General features: G+C 43.8%; 2 protein-coding genes across 3 annotated transcripts in view; one reads left to right on the top strand and one right to left on the bottom strand.

Moving 5' to 3' along the window:
• The window catches only part of GABRB3 (gamma-aminobutyric acid type A receptor subunit beta3), a 444982-nt gene that overhangs the window by 268458 nt on the left and 158683 nt on the right, over positions 1–17841 (bottom strand). The gene's annotated exons all lie outside the window — the stretch shown is intronic.
• The window catches only part of GABRA5 (gamma-aminobutyric acid type A receptor subunit alpha5), a 198862-nt gene continuing 197354 nt past the window's right edge, over positions 16334–17841 (top strand). The window contains exon 1 of one of the 2 annotated variants that reach the window (XM_075852591.1): positions 16334–16645. The gene's annotated coding sequence lies outside the window, so the exon portion shown is untranslated. Of the gene's footprint in view, positions 16646–16941; positions 17093–17841 lie in introns of those variants that run through there. The other variant, XM_075852592.1, reaches the window with a different exon arrangement.

The following is a 17841-nucleotide window of genomic DNA, read 5'->3' as shown; positions in this document are numbered from 1 at the left end:
CTGCATCAAAGTTATTTTTTAGCAATATTTTAAAGATATAGCAATAGAGAAAACTACATAATCAGAATTATGGCCGTTAAGGTATTATGGTTTGGGAAGACGTGCCATGAATTGTGTACTAGCAGCTTTTAAGCTGCTGAGATGTGCTCTTGGCAAAGCACAAACTGTACTGCATTTTGTAGTTATATGCAGCATGTAAGCATTTTCAATAGCCGTAGCACGTTCCAGCAGTTGCAAGGTAAGAATACATGTTGATTTGCAATTTTAAGTGACACATTAGGAGAGATGTATTAATACTGGCATACCATGTAAGAAATGTGCCAGTCTCTCCCACAGTGCAGTGTTCTCCATATTATTCAACAGGAAGTGTACACTACTGTATATTGATAAATATGGCGTAAGGGTATAAACAACACCAGATCAGCACAAATACCACATTTTTATATGTATTTTCACCAGGAAAATTGTGTAAAAGCATTGATAAGTCTGCTCCAACTTTTTAAATTAGATTCTGCTTTTGTCTTAAAAGATGCATTAAACTAACACTTCAGATGGCCCCAAAATAGTGTGTCTGCTACAGATGTCATACAGCACTTCCACTAGTTTCCACATGCCACCTGTGCAGCACAGTTGATGAACCTCGCTGCGCTCATCCATTATATGGGTCATGCCTAGAAGAGACTGGCTGAGCAGTGACTCTTGTAGTTGTATTCGGTCATTCTTTTGTGTCTGCTAAAGAGTCTAAAACGACAATTAGATTGAGAAGGATCTGAGGGACTTTATTTGGGAAACATAGTAAGGGTAGTACTATCTACAGGGAACGCTACTACCTACAGAGGGGTCTATGGGGAGAACTATCTATAGAGGGCTCTACTGGGAGCACTACCTACAGAGGGCTCTACTGGCAGCACTATCTACAGGGGGCACTCTGTGTGGTGCATTACTTTACAGTGTTTGAAACAATTTTATTCAGGGACACAGTGTATGTTACTATTATATTCAGGGGCACAGTGTGTAGTGCTATTATATTCGGGGACACAGTGTATGATACTATTATATTTGGGGGCATAGAGTGCGGTACCATAAGAATTTGCTCTTCGTTTATAGGTGCAGAAATGTTGAAAAGTGAGCTTCCAAAGACACCTGAGCAGCAAATGTACCCATTTCTGCAGAAATGGGTCATGGCCAGGAGGCATCATAGAGTTCTGGACCAGATGGAAAAGTAAAGAGAATGACAAGAATCTGAGAAGTCATCACCGGTGAGTCACTAAATGTAAATGTTTATTCTCCCTGTGACTGCTCAGTACTGTAGTCACTGTATGATTTGCAGCGAGATGATGTGTGTATCGTTCTTTTTTGTGAAACAGCAACTCCCAGCATATCCTTACCATCGTTCTGGCTATACTGGGAGCTGTAGTTTTATGCTGTACAAACTTATATGGCAGGGGTTAAACTAAATGTGCAAATTATCTCTGTACTGAGCTGTATTTGTACTGGTGCTGTCTATATGCACTGAGCTAGGTTCTGGTTATATATATCCAAAAAAGATATATGTTTTGAGCTTGGTTATTCTGATATATGTACTGAGCTTTGTTCTGGTGCTGTATATATGTACTGAGCTTTGTTCTGGTGCTGTATATATGTACTGAGCTTGGTTATGGGGCTGTATTTCTGTACTGAGCTTTGTTCTGGTGCTATATATATGTACTAAGCTTTGTTGTGGTGCTGTACATATGAACTGAGCTTGGTTCTGGTGCTGTATTTATATGCAGAGCTTAGTTCTGGAGTTGTATATATGTTCTGAGCTTTTTTCTGGTGTTGTATGTATGTACTGAGCTTTGTTCTGGTGTGTATATATGTACTAAGCTTTGTTGTGGTGCTGTATGTATGTACTGAGCTTGGTCTTGGTGCTGTATTTATATGCAGAGCTTAGTTCTGGAGTTGTATATATGTTTTGAGCTTCTCTTTGGTGCTGTATATATGTATTGAGCTTGGTTGTTATGATGAATATAACTCCATACAGCACCACAACAAAGCTTAGTACATATATACAAAAATGCACTATGTAGGTAGTGCAGTGTATTAGAATAACGATCAGGGCTTTATGCCTTCAAGTCCCCTAGTGGGACAAAAAAAAAAGTTAAAAAAGTTAATAAACATGTTGTTAAAAAGTAAAAAAAAGAGTTTCAACTTAAAAAAACAATAACTGCCTTTTTTTCCTATAATGAGTCTTTTATTATAGAGAATAACACAAAACATTTAAAAAAAAAGTGCACGTATGTGGTATCACCACGTCCGTAATTACCCGATCTATAAAAAGATCATGGTATTTACCTGCGCAGTTAACACCGTAAAAAAAATAAAAATATAAACATTTTTTATATACAAAAATAAAAAACAATTTCATAATTGCTGTTTTTTGGTCATTACCCCTCCTAAAACAGAATAAAAAGTGATCTAAAAGTTGCATGTAATTCAAAATTATACCATTAAAAACTAAAGCCCTCCCACAGCTTTTTTGACAGAAAAATAAAGTTATGGAAACACAAAAAATGTATTATTTGAAACAAAAGAGATTTTATTGTGCAGATGCTGCAAAACATAAAAAAAACTATATACATATGGTATCGCCGAAATCGTATAGACCCGGGAATAAAGTAAAATTGCCATTTATAGTGCATGGAAGAACGCTGTAAAAAAAAGGAATAAAAAAACATTAACAGAATTGCGGGTTTTTGGTCACCTTGCTTGTGAAAAAATGAAATAAAAAGTGATCAAAAAATTGCATGTATACAAAATGGTACCAATGAAAACTACAGATTGTCCCGCAACAAACAAGCCCTCACACAGCTCCGGTGGTGAAAAAATAAAAAAGTTCTGGCTCTCAGAATATGGCGATGCAAAATGAGCAGTGTTCCAAAAGCGGATAAGATTGGGCACCATTTATCAGTGCGACACATTTATGAATTATTATTTATTTATCGCATTATTATAGCGTCTTACTATGCCGTGATGTACTCTTCACAGCTTACATATTCCACACATTATAAACTGAAATACCAGCAAAACCCCAAACTGAACTTAAGCAAAATCTATGCTCCAAAAGCCCAGACAGCAGTTTACGTCCACATATATGGCATCGCCATACCCGGGAGAACCCGCTTAACAGTTTGAGGTATTTTTCCTCAGTGGCACGAACTGGGCGCAACATATTGTGCACTAAAATGGCATATACCTGTGGAAAATTGCAATTTTCACTTTCACTTTCATTTTTAATAAAAAAAAAAAAACCTATCGGGTCAAAATGCTCACTACACTTCTTAAAAAATGCCTTGAGGGGTGCAGTTTCCAAAATGGGGGTCACTACCTGGGTTTTTTTTTTTTTTACTATTTGACCCCAGAGCCCTGCCATTGTGGACCAATGCTGCGAAAATCACCAAAATAGGCCTCAAATGCGCATTTGCTCTTTCACTCCTAAGCCCTATCATATGTCCAGGCAAATGACAAATGCCTTGAGAGGTGTACTTTACAAAATGGGTCACTTCTCAGGGTTTTACACTTTACTCTGATACCTAAGGGAGCTCTGCAAATGTGACATGGCGCCTGTACACTAGTCCAGCAAAATCTGTGCTCTAAAAGCCAAATGGCGCTCCTTCCATTTTGAGCTCTGCCATGTGCCCAAACAGCAGTTTAGGGCCACACCTGGGGAGAAATTGAGTAACAAATTGTGTGGTGTTTTTTTTTCCTATTACCCCTCGTGATAAAAAATTGGGAGCAAAAACTACATATTTCTGGAAAAAATTTATTATTATTTTCACTGCCTAATTCTAATAAACTCTATGAAACACCTGTGGGATCAAAATGCTCACTACACCCCTAGATGATTGCCATGAGGGGTATAGTTTTCAAAAAGGAGTCACTTCTCAGGGGTTTCTGCTGTACTGGTACCTCAGGGGCTCTGCAAATGCGGCATGGCGCCAAAAAAACAGTCAAGCAAAATCTGCATGCCAAAGTAGCACTCCTGCCGTTCTGAGCCCTGTGGTGTGTCCAAACAGCAACTTATGACCACAAATGGGGTATTGCCGTATCGGGAGAAATTGTTTTACAAGTGATGGGGTGCTTTTTCTCCTTTATTCTTTGTAAAAATGAAAAAAATTCAAAATTTTTGTGGAAAAAATGTAGATTTTCATTTTCACTGCCTAATTCCAATAAATTCAGCATAACAGTGGTGTTAAAATGCTCACTATACTGCTAGATAAATTCCTTGAGGGGTGTTGTTTCCCAAATGGGAGTCACTTTTGCGGGGTTTGCACTGTTTTGACAGCGAAATTTGAGCTCCAAAATTAAAATGGTGCTCCTTCCCTGCTGAGCCCTGCTCTGTCTCCAAACAGCAGTTTATTACCACATATGGGGTATTGCTGTGCTCAGAAGAGTTTGCTTTATAAATGGTTTTTCTCCTTTATCTATTGTGAAAATGAAAAAATCTGTGCAAAAACTATATTTTATTAGAAAAAATTTACATTTTCAATTTCATAGCCTAATTCCAATAAATTCTGCAAGAAACCTGTGGTGTCAAAATTATAAAAATACCCCAAGATAAATTTCTTGAGGGGTGTAGTTTCCAAATTGGGGTAACTTTTTGGGGGTTTACGCTGTTTTCGTCCCTCCTGGGCATTGCAAACACGACATGGCACTGAATACCATTCCAGCAAAATCTGCGCGCCAAAATCCAAATGGCGCTCCTTCCCTTCTGAGCCCTGCCGTGGGTCCATGCAGCAGTTTATTACCGCATATTGGGTATTTCCGTATTCGGGAGAATTTTGGGGTGCTCTTTCTCCTTTATGCCTTTTAAAACTATTTTTTGTTTAAAAGATTTTCATTTTTACAGACTAAGGCCTTATTCACACGAACGTGTCCGCGCAAAAGTTCAGTGTGGCATCAGTATGTGGTGCGTGCGTGATTTACGCGCATATGGCAGTGTGATGACACTCTGTTTTTATGTTTACAAACATAAATGCAGGAGGTGCTTTTCTTGTTTCATTCATTTATTTTACTACTGTAGCGCAAATCACGCGCGCCACATGGAAGTGCTTCCATGTGCCGTGCAGGATTTTCACACACCCATTGACTTCAGTGGGTGCGTGATGCGTGAAAAACGGGCAAGTATGGGACATGTCGTGAGTTTTACGCAGCGCACATACGCTGTGTGAAAATCACAGACTGTCTGAACGGCCCCATTAACTAACATAGGTCCATGCGACGCGCATGATTTTCACATCATCCCTGTGTATTACCCCCAACATCCCTGTCTAAAACCCCATCATCCCTGTATATAACCCCATCATCCCTGTGTATTACCCCCATCATCCCTGTATATAACCCCATTGTGTGTATATACAGGGATGATAGGGTTATATACGGGAATGGAGGTAATTATTCCTGTATATAACCCCCATCATCCCTGTATATAACTCCCATCATCCCTGTGTATAACCCTCATCATCCCTGTGTATAAACCCATCATCCCTGTGTATAACCACCATCATCCCTGTATATAACCGCCATCATCCCTGTATATAACTGCCTTCGTCCCTGTATATAAACACCATCATCCCTGTATAGGATGTTGGAGGTAATACACAGGGATGATGGGGGTTATATACAGGGATGATTGGGGTAATACACAGGGATATTGGGGGTTATATACAAGGTTGATGGGGGTTATATACAGGAATGACGGAGTAATACACAGGTATGATGATTATATACAGGGATGATATTAGCTGTGTATTAGTTGCAACATCCCTTATCTAACCCTATCATCCCTGAATATAACCCCCATCATCCCTGTATATAACCGCCATCATACCTGTATATACCAGCCATTATCCCTGTATATAACCCCCATCATCCCTGTATATAACCTCATCATCCCTGTGTATTATCCCCATCATCGCTGTATATAACCCTATCATCCCTGAATATAACTCCCATCATCCCTGTATATAACCGCCTTCATCCCTGTGTATAACGCATATCATCCCTGTGTATAACACTCATCATCCCTGTACAGATGTAGCCGTCTTTACCTTGACTTTTAATGCATTAAATACACAGTGGAAAGATCCTTTATCTTGACTTTTTGTAATGACTTTTCAATGGCTTTTGTTGTGCGAAATCAGGCTGCAGCAAGTTATCCGTGTCAAGATAAAGATGGCTACATCCGTATATAACCACCCTCATCCCTGTGTATAACCCCTATCATCCCTGTGCATTAGCCGCAACATCCCTTATCTAACCCTATCATCCCAGAATATAACCCCCATCATCCCTGTATATAACTGCCATCATCCCTGTATATACCAGCCATTATCCCTGTATATAACCCCCATCATCCCTGTATATAATCCCCAACCCCCTGTGTGATTATTACTGGGTGTGTGTGACTGTGCAGGGAGCTGGGTGACTGTAATTAGAGCAGGAAATTACCCTGTGAACATAGAGGGGCATGGCATTATGCAAATAGCTAAGATCCTGTGGAGGAAGAGGGGGGAATGTAAGTTGTCTTCTTAGATACGTGTGTAAAACACGGCTGTCACTTGGATGTGATCCGAGTGACGGCCTTGCTTTCTGCCGCTCGCTCGCTCTCTTCTCCTGCTCTCAGTGCAAAATGCATGTGAGGAGGAGGAGGAGATTTTTTTGCTCCCTATGGGAATCCCTTATCTCCGGCCACAGTGTTGCCAAAGATGTGGCCGGGAATTACGGCCCAGGAGAATTCTCCGTCTTCACTGTCCATATATGGACAGTGATGTCAGGGACTTCTCCTGGAGTGGTCCCCTACAGTGGCTCTAACTACAGGAAGGGGGGATTCTACGAGGAGGTGCCATATACAAGGGGTGTGCCATATACAGGGGTGCTATGTGCAAGGGGGCTGTTTGGCACTACCTACAAGGGGCTGTGTGGCACTATCTACTGGAGGGTGGTATGGCACTACCTACAGGGGGGCTGTGTGGCACTACCTACATGGGGGCTGTGTTGTACTACCTACAGGTGGGCTAGGTGGCACTACCTACAAGGGGGCTGTGGCCGTATCTAAAGAGGGCAATGCGTGGCATTATCTACAGAGGGCAGTGTGTGGCATTATCTACTGAGAGCAGTGTGTGGCAGTATCTACAGGGGGCTGTGTGTCATTATCTACACAGGGCAGTGTATGGCATTATCTACAGGGGGCTGTGTGGCAGTATCTACAGAGGACAGTGTGTGACATTATCTACAAGGGGCTGTGGCAATATCTACAGGGGGCTGTGTGGCATTATCTACAGAGGGCAGTGTGTGGCATTATCTATAGGGTGGCTGTGACAGTATCTACAGGGTGCTGTGTGGCATTATCTACAGAGGGAGGTGTGTGGCAAAAAAAATGGCAAATGAAAGTCATCTGTTTTTAAAACTGACAGAGAAAAAAAATCTGATGCAAAACAGGTCAAAATCGGTCATTAAAAATGGAAACACGGCCCGACATGGAAATAGAACGGATGCAAAACGGATGAAAAACGGCTGAGAAATACAGACCATAACGGCCGTTTTTATCGGCCGACACTCGGACCCTGTCGTGTGAATAGAGCCTTAATGAGCCGGAAAATGCAACACAGACAGCAAGAAGCAGTAGATAGATGAAAATTAGTATAACTGCAGAATCAGACTACACAATGTTTGATTCTAGTCTGTAACCATGGAGACACTTAGATCTGTACAGGAGCTGTAGATACAATATCATAGAATTTTAAGATTATTTGCAAATTTGTTTAATTTTTATTTTAGATGCATTGACTCAACACAAAAATTGGATTCAAAGGTATACAAAGCCTTTAAAGGTAATGTGTCGGTAGATTTTTTTTTTTAATTAAACTGTTAGTGTATAAGTGATTAAACATTGTTCTAATTTTTTTAATTTTTTCACGATTTAGGAAATATTATAAATTAGATTCTAATTTATAACATTTCCCAGTGCTGGTCACTAGATGGAGCAATTCCCAAAATTGCAGCATTGGCATGTGGTAAAGCAACCACATTGCTTTATGCTGCAAAATTTGGGAAAACTCACTCGCTCTAGTGAGCTCACAGAATCCCCCCTCCTTTATCCTGGCTAGTGCCGGGAGAAACGAGGGGACTGAGCGGTCAAACCTCCTACACTGTGTGCGGCCATTTTTTGAGCTAACACACAGTGTAGTAGGTTTACATACAGTAGTAAACACACAGTAAAACACGTACATACACAGACCTAACTTACCTGCTCCTGCCGCCGCCGCTCCCTCCAGTCCGTCCGCTCCCTCCGCTCCAAGTGCACAAGTCCGGAAGCCGCGACCGGAAGTAGTAATCTTACTGTCCGGCCACGGCTTCGGGTCCACAAGAAAATGGCGCCGGACGTCGCTCGGCCGAAGACCTTCAATTTGGACGGCGTACAGCATAGTGGATGGAACGGGCCCCGTTCGCATTCACTATGGGGCTGTATGTGCCGTATTCCATGTCTGTATGTGTCGTTAATCGACACATACAGAGATGGAAAAAAAAATGGCAGCCCCCATAGACAAGAAAAAGTGAAAAAATAAAAAAAAGTAAAACACAAACACAAAAATAAATACATTTTTTTTAAATAAAACACTAAAAGCAAATTGATCTAAAAATTATTTTTTTCTCGACACTCGTCTTTTGAAGATCAAAAATAAATCAGTGTGGCAAATAGGCAATAATAGAGAAATTCATAGTTTTTCAAAACATTGTAGAAACTGTGGCTGGTGATACTATGGGTACTTTTTAGCCCTATGCTCCCTAATGTGAACAACTGCCATTTCAACAGTGCTATAACAAATGCAATATGTCAATGGTGAGGTTAAATGGCATAAAGAGAGAGAGATCAACAATGTATTCATTTTTGCTGTATATACACTATATGGACAAAAGTATTGGGATACCTTCATATTACACCTACATGATTTTTTATGACATTCCATTCTAAATCCATAGGCATTAAGAAATAATTGGTTCCCCTTTGCAGATAAAACAGCTTTCATTCTTTAGGGAAGGTTTTATACAAGATTTTGGAATGTGTCTGTGGGAATTTTTGCCCATTCATCCAGAAGAGCATTTGTGAGGTCAGATACTGATGTTGGATGCCAAGTCAACATCTTGAACTCTTTGTTATGTTCCTCAAACAATTCCTGAACAATTTTTTCATTATGGCAAAGTGCATTATCCTGCTGAAAGAAACCACTGCTATTAGGGATTACCATGAAGGGGTGTACTTGGTCTGCATCAATGATTATGTAGATGGCTCATGTCAAAGTAACATCCACATGAATGCCAGGAGCCAAGGTTTCCCAGCAGAACATTGCCCAGAGAATCACACAGCCGCTGGCATGTGTTCTTTCCATAGAGTATCCTGGTGCCATCTCTTCCCCAGGTAAGCAACACATACTTACCTGACCATACACATGATGTAAAAGAAATCCTGATTCATCAGATCAGGCCAACTTTTTCCATGACTTCATTGTTCATTTCTTCTGATGCTCACATGCCCATTGTAGGACGCTTATGGAAATGGACACTGGTCAGCATGGGCACTCTGACTGGTTTGACACCTATAACACTTTTTTATCATAGCCAACATTAAGTTTTTATCAGCAAGTTTTGCTACAGTAGCTCTTCTTCTCCTACCACTGAATACCAGAAACACCCCACAGGACCTGCCGTTTTGAAGATGCTCTGACTCTATCCATCACAATTTGGCCCTTGGCGAAGTTGCTCAGATCCTTACACTTGCTAATTTTTTTGTCTTCTAACACATCAACTTCAAGAACATACTGCTCACTTGCTGCCTAATATATCCCACCCAGTGTTGTAGCTAGCGGGGGCGGGGGGCAGGCAGTGGGTGGCCCCGAGCCCACTAAGATGGTGGGGTCCACTGAGATGGTGGGGTCCGCCGCTCCCACCATCACCGCCTCCAGTGGCGGACACAGACTGCAAAAGGCCCCTGTGCAGATAATGTGCCAGGGCCCCCCCGCCCCCCCCCCCAATACCGACAAAGTTACCTAAACATATATATGCATATAAAAATAAACCTTACTAATAAAAATTATGAAGGAAGATTTATATTGTACATTTTATTACCAGTTTAGAACACAAGTAACACATTTTTTTCCGGGTTAAATTCTTATCTAAACTAAGTCCCTAAATGTGGGCAAAGAAAATGAAAAACCTATACTCACCTCCTCCGGCGCCTCCGTTCCCCCTCCGCAGCCCCTATCCCTTTCTGTGTTTACAAAGCTGCTGTGGTGACGCGCGGTCGATGGCACATGACCGCTGCAGCCAATCAATGCCCTCAACAGCGATTTGCTGTGGAACTACTGTCCTCAGCAGCACACCAATGAGGAGTTATTGGCAGCAGCGGTCACGTGCCATCGGCAGCGCGTCACCAGTGCAGCCTTGTACACTTGTAACACAGACCGAGACAGGAGGATGGGGGCTGCGGCGGGTGAACGGAGGCGAGGGAGGAGGTGAGTATAGTTTTTTTATTTTCTTTGCCCACATTTAGAGACTTAGGTTAAATTGAATCATTGAATATAACACAAAGCACTCATGCAACTGAGATGCAATAATTTAGATGATCTTATCATGCTTAGCTTACTGCACTGTTACCTATCAAGCAGGACTGAATCTCAAGATATCTACAGAGGGGGCTGTATGGCGTTATCTACAGGGGGGACTGTATGGCGCTATCAACAGAGGGGGCTGTATGGCGTTATCTACAGGGGGGACTGTATGGCGCTATCTACAGAGGGGTCTGTATGGCGCTATCTACAGGGGGGTCTGTATGGCGCTATCTACAGGGGGGACTGTATGGCGCTATCTACAGGGGGGACTGTATGGCGCTATCTACAGGGGGGACTGTATGGCGCTATCTACAGGGGGGACTGTATGGCGCTATCTACAGGGGGGACTGTATGGCGCTATCTACAGAGGGGGCTGTATGGCGTTATCTACAGGGGGGCTGTATGGCGTTATCTACAGGGGGCTGTATGGTGTTATCTACAGGGGGGACTTTATGGCGTTATCTACAGTGGGGTCTGTATGGCGTTATCTACAGGGGTTCTGTATGGCGTTCCCTACAGGGGGGGTCTGTAGGGAAAGTCATACAGCCCCCCCCTGTAGGGAACGCCATACAGACCCCCCTTTAGGGAACGCCATACAGACCCCCCTGTAGGGAACGCTATACAGCCCCCCCTGTAGGGAACGCTATACAGCCCCCCCTGTAGGGAACGCCTTACAGCCCCCCCTGTAGGGAACGCTATACAGCCCCCCCCCTGTAGGGAACGCCATACACCCCCAATCACTCAAAAAAATGCGACCTACAGTGTGAAAAGACAAAAGACATGTATCCCCTATCCACAGGATAGGGGATACATGTGTGATCGCTGGCATTGATAGGGAGAGCGGGGGACCGAAAGTCCCCCGAAGTTCTCCATCACTCACCTCTGACTTCCGGTGTCTGCGCAGCTCAAGTGTGACCGGCGCTCCATTCATTTCTACGGAGCTGCCGACACAGACCCCGGAAGTCCGAGGTTTGTGATGGAGAACTTCAGGGGACTTTCGGTCCCCCGTTCTCCCTATCAATGCCAGCGATCACACACGTATCCCCTATCCTGTGGATAGGGGATACATGTCTTATGTTTAATGGCAGAGCGGGGAGATACTCCCTGCTCTGCCGTAGTGTTCCGTGGCATCGCGCTGTAGCAGCCATAGCGGCAGCTAGCGGAGATTCCGGCCAAGGTGGGGGCCCGTGCCGGCAGGTGACGCGGGCCCCCTCATGCCGCGGCCCCGTAGCAGCCGCTACGGCTGCTATAGCAGTAGTTACGCCCCTGTGTTAGGGGGAGTTCACACTGAGGTTTTTTTCGCGAAAAACGTCAGAAAGTGCCTCCCATTGAAATCCATGAAATTTTTCCTGCGAGCAGTAAAAACCGCATGCGGGAAAAAGAAGCGCAATGCCCTTTCTTCGGGCGTTTCTGTCTCTGACTTCCCATTGACAACAATGGCAGGCAGAAAATGCGTTTTTTGCTGCGTTTCCCTGCCCACGGCCCGATGGCCGAAAAACGCCACAAAAAAACGCAATGAAAAACGCGGGAAGTGTTCTACCGGCAGGTCAAAATATGCCTCAAAATTCCGGAAGGAATTATGAGGCAGATTTTTCTACATAAAAACTTCTCCCTTCTGACATGAACTTTTTAACTTCATCTACCTGTCCTCTGCAGTCTGCACGTCCTCCACTCGTCCTGTGTCTGTCCTCCGCTCATCCTATGAGTTCTCCGGCAGTCCTGACTGTACTGTCCAGCCGCCCGAAGTCTTACGTCGCACCGCCCCCTGTCCTCTCCCCTGCCTGAGCGCTCCTCCTACCACCAGCATCGCCGTCCTGTCCTATTCATCTGTGCCAGATTGGCAGTGCAGTGTAGCGGCTATCACCGGGCCCGGGCACCCGCCCCCTCCCTCCCGATTGGTAGTGCAGTGTGGCGGCTATCACCGGGCCCCCGCCCCCTCCCTCCCCTCATGCCTAGTGTTGTGATGCTACTAGGCATGAGGGGGCCCGTGCCGCCAGGCCTGGTACATAAAATGTAATGTGCCTGTCAGGGCGACACGGGCCCCCCCATGCCGCGGGCCCCGTAGCAGCTGCTACGGCTGCTACTGTGGTAGTTACGCCACTGAACGGGCCCCCTTCCCACGCGGGGCCCTTGTGCAGCTGCACCGGCTGCACATGCGGTATGTCCGCCCCTGACCGCCTCTGCCCTCGCCATGACCGCCACGCCACGAACTCTTCAATCTGATGGTTGTTACATACAGGGATGATGGGTAGTTCAGCCATCATCCCTGCGTTAACCTCCATCATCCCTGTATATACCAGCTATCTCCCCTGTATATAACCCCCATCATCCCTGTATATGCCAGCCATCATGTATGTACTAGCCAGGCTGGTATATACAGGGATGATGGGGCTTATATACAGGGATGTTGGCTGGTATATACATGGTTGATGGGGTTATATACAGGGATAATGGGGTTATATAGAGGGATGATGGCTGGTATATACAGGGATGATGGCTGGTAAATACAGGGATGATCGCTGGTAGGTATATACAGGGATGATGGGGTTATATACAGTGATGATGGGGTTATATACAGGGGTGATGGCTGGTATATACAGGGCTGATTACTGGTATATACAGGGATAATGAGGGTTATATATTGTTTTATTTACTTTTAGAGAGGTCTGCAACACTTTCTAATGCAAACTCCTCTGTCAGAGAAAAGATTAAACTTTAGTAAGAATGGAAAATATAGCAGCATATACAGCACTCTTGATCATTAAGAATGATGACCACTATTAGGGCATGGCCACACGTGGCGGATTTCCTCCGCAACTGTCCGCATCAATGCCGCACCTAATCCGGGTTGCGAATTACGGCTGCGGATCTGCCCAAAATGTGCAGAAAATTGATGCGGACTAGCTGCTGCGGACTGCGGGAAAAGTGCTGTCCCTTCTCCCTATCAGTGCAGGATAGAGAGAAGGGACAGCACTTTCCCTAGTGAAAGTAAACGAATTTCATACTTACCGGCCGTTGTCTTGGTGACGCGTCCCTCTTTCGGCATCCAGCCCGACCTCCCTGGATGACGCGCCAGTCCATGTGACCGCTGCAGCCTGTGCTTGGCCTGTGATTGGCTGCAGCCGTCACTTAGACTGAAACGTCATCCTGGGAAGCCGGACTGGAGACAGAAAGCAGGGAGTTCTCGGTAAGTATGAACTTATATTTTTTTACAGGTTGCTGTATATTGGGATCGGTAGTCACTGTCCCGGGTGCAGAAACAGTTACTGCCGATCGCTTAACTCTTTCAGCACCCTGGACAGTGACTATTTACAGACGTCTCCTAGCAACGCTCCCGTCATTACGGGAGCCCCATTGACTTCCTCAGTTTGGCTGTAGACCTAGAAATACATAGGTCCAGCCAGAATGAAGAAATGTCAAGTTAAAAAAGCAAGACGCATCCGCAGCACACATGACATGTGCATGACAGCTGCGGACTTCATTGCGGAAATTAGAATCTCCATTGAAGTCAATGGAGAAATTCCGCCATGAGTCCGCCACTGCTCCGCAACAGACAGAGCATGCTGCGGACACCAAATTCCGCTCCGCAGCCTATGCTCCGCAGCGGAATTTTACGCATCGTCTAAACGAACACTGCTAAATTAAAGTGGAAGTCAATGGACAAACGGCTCCGCTGCAGATTAACGCTGCGGAGTGTCCGCAGCGGAATTTAAGTGAAATTCCGCCACGTGTGAACCCAGCCTTAATTAGAATGTGTCTCTTCAGTTGTAAACATGCTTTGGGGGGCCCACTGGATTGGGGCCAACTCAGATATATTTCACCACCCGGGTACTAAATCCCTAGCTACGCCTCTGATCCCACCTATTATCATGTGCCATTGTAACAAGATAATCAATGTTATTCACTTCCCTTTTCAGTGGTTTTATTGTTAGGGCTGATCGGTGTATACACTTACAATTTGACTTTCCATATTGTTAATCGAATTTTGCAAGTACTGTGTTGGATTTACATTTTCATGCTTATACATTATTCACCTAGATGCATCTTACAGCAGAACCCTGAAGGCAACCTATGATTTATTTTTTATTTCTTATTTCGTACAGCATGCAGTACACTTCACACTTGAACAGTTCTACAAGCCCATTGTTATATACAGTACTATGTTAATGACACGCTGAGTTAAATATGTTTCCAAGAACTAAATAACTTGTGCCAACATTATATCCTCCAACTGCATTGGTCAGCTAAGACAATGCACAGTATTCCAGATCACCTTTATGAAGCAGTTGGATATGGAATCATTCTATTATATTGTGCATTTTTATAGTGTTATTGCTCCACCCACAGATGAGATAAAGAAGATCCCATACAATTATGTTTAACTATTATTTCTCGTGGAAACATAGTGACCTCTATTGGCAGAAAAGCAAATTGCATGTCCTTGTTTCCTATTTACAAAATTATGACACAAAATCCTAAAAGGAATCTATCTATCTATCTATCTATCTATCTATCTATCTATCTATCTATCTATCTATCTATCTATCTATCTATCTATCTATCTATCTATCTATCTATCTATCATCTATCTATCTATCTATCTATCTATCTATCTATCTATCTATCTATCTATCTATCTCTCTCTATCTATCTCATATCTATCTATCTATCTATCTATCTATCTATCTATCTATCTATCTATCTATCTATCTATCTATCTATCTATCTATCTATCTATCTATCTATCTATCTATCTATCTATCATCTTTCCTTCTGTCTCCTATCTATCTATCTATCTATCTATCTATCTATCTATCTATCTATCTATCTATCTATCTATCTATCTATCTATCTATCTATCTATCTATCTATCTATCTATCTATCTATCATCTCTGTTTCTCTCTCTCTCTAATCTATCTATCTATTTATATTATGCAATATTAAAAGGAAAAAGGGCACAACTGAATAAACATGACTTGTATATCAATCGCTTTCTGTGTCCATCACAATAAAACTAATGGATATAATAGTTATATGGGACCTCATACAGAGATTACACACAATTCGCACAGTCAGACATTTATTCCGCATTGTGATAGTTGTGTTGCTGGTAACTGTGCAGGATCTATGAGGGCTGAAGTGTTCTCTGCTTCATATAAAGCTCACACTGCAGTTACTTAAAAGTACAAACGATCTATAGGTATCCAATACCGCAGCTTGTTTCACTCATGCAGCCAAGGACAAAGCTATAAATCTAGGAGAGCCATGCACAGGCAGAACGATTCTCTTAAGGAAATGAGAAGCACAATCCACATGTGACAGCTGTATCAGATGCCATATATCATGCAAGACATGTTCTATACTGATGCCTAACACTACAGAAAGTCTATCATTATCCGATGTCACACAGTGGTATCTTTCCCCCACAACCCATTCAGATATACTGAGCAGTAGGGTCCTCAATGAGCATTCTGTTTTACCAGACACAGCAGCTCCAGCTGTGAATGGGGAAATGCATGACATTTAGTTCACTGAAGACCCCCGGAGCTGTGCTCCATGCTGGTGACGTGGCTGGTTCCTGCATATTGGAATGTTTTGGACACTACATTCTCTGAACTTGTGGATTTCTCAGGGGACCTCATTATGAGGCTGAGTAGACTCTGTGATCCAGTTCTTTATAGAGATGCCAGTAGTTACTGTGTATAGTCCATGGACTCAAGGAGGACAAGGGCAGCAGAAAAGTATAGAGGAGATATAGATCATAGCGAGTACTTGTTCATTAATAGAGGGACTGGGAAGCTGTTCATCCCTGAGGGAGGAGCTGAGCAGAATCAGGACTGTAGGGGCCACCAGCAGCAGCCAGCATCCCTAGCACCGCTTCTACTGAGGGACCACAGCCAAGGTGTCAGCCAGATCATGAGGTGATATGAAAGCTTGGAGATGAAGAACATCTGACATCACCTCAGGCCCCAATACAACGCTGATCTAAGCTCACAAGGTGAGTCAGAGCCTTTCTTTCAATATGTGTGGTTCCAGTGCATGCAATAGCAATGACTGCGGTCAGGAAGAGTGTAGAGAATATCTACATTGTAATGTCTGCAATAAGTAGCGATCACCTGCTGAGGGACAAGTCTGAAAGGACAAGGAAGAAGGAGCAGCATGAGGTTCCCCTGCACCAGTGCACATACAGATGCTGGATAATGGATATGAGACTATTAGAATTGCCCGATTGATTTGCAGACATCGCTCCACAATGGTGCAGCCACGGCAGTGCATGCGTCCTTACAACAAGTGTTCAGTGTCAGGCAGAAGCTGCAAATGGACGAGCATCAGATTTTGAGTAACATATTTTGCATGATCAGATGTGGGATATGTGTTAGTCTGCAGCTGACCTTTGTGTAACAGAAGCTACAGCTCCACTCATTGGAAGGAGAACACTGCGATGGTAAGAAGGTCTTTTGTGTATAAAAAACGCTGTAATAGCGTTTGTAGAATAGGCTGATGGACGAGTTTTATGTGAGGATGACACCAGGATATGGTGCAGTTTTTGCTATAGTGATTAGGTAGATGTGGTGGCAGCTCTGTCGCAATAATGGAACAATGTGTAACACTATCCAAGTGGACAGCCGATGCTGCTGCTACAAGCTGCTGGTTGTACTGGTCACAGTAGGAGTAAGGTTCAGCACGACCCCAGCTCCGGTCTGTAGTATACCCTGCAGCTCAGTATATCTGTCACAATAGTGGCTCAGGGTTCAGCTCTAGCCAAGTGAACAGCACACATGACCAGTGCAACCATTAGCTGAGTGTACCTGTCACAATAGTGGCTCAGGGTAGATCACTACCCCAGTGGAGAGCTCCCGTCTGTCGTATACCCTGCAGCTCAGTATATCTGTCACAATAGTGGCTCAGAGTTCAGCACTAGCCAAGTGAACAGCACACATGACCAGTGCAACCTGCAGCTGAGTGTACCTGTCACAATAGTGGCTCAGGGTAGATCACTACCCCAATGGACAGCTCCCGTCTGTAGTATAACCTGCATCTCAGTATATCTGTTACAATAGTGGCTCAGGGTTCAGCACTGGCCAAGTGAACAACACCTATCACTAGCACAACCTGCAGCTGAGTGTACCTGTCACAATAGTGGCTCAGGGTAGATCACTACCCCAGTGGAGAGCTCCCGTCTGTAGTATAAAC

The sequence above is a fragment of the Rhinoderma darwinii genome, chromosome 2 (genome assembly GCF_050947455.1).
Source record: "Rhinoderma darwinii isolate aRhiDar2 chromosome 2, aRhiDar2.hap1, whole genome shotgun sequence".
In the NCBI taxonomy this organism is placed as follows: domain Eukaryota; kingdom Metazoa; phylum Chordata; class Amphibia; order Anura; family Rhinodermatidae; genus Rhinoderma; species Rhinoderma darwinii.
This window is presented reverse-complemented; position numbering and strand designations above follow the sequence as displayed.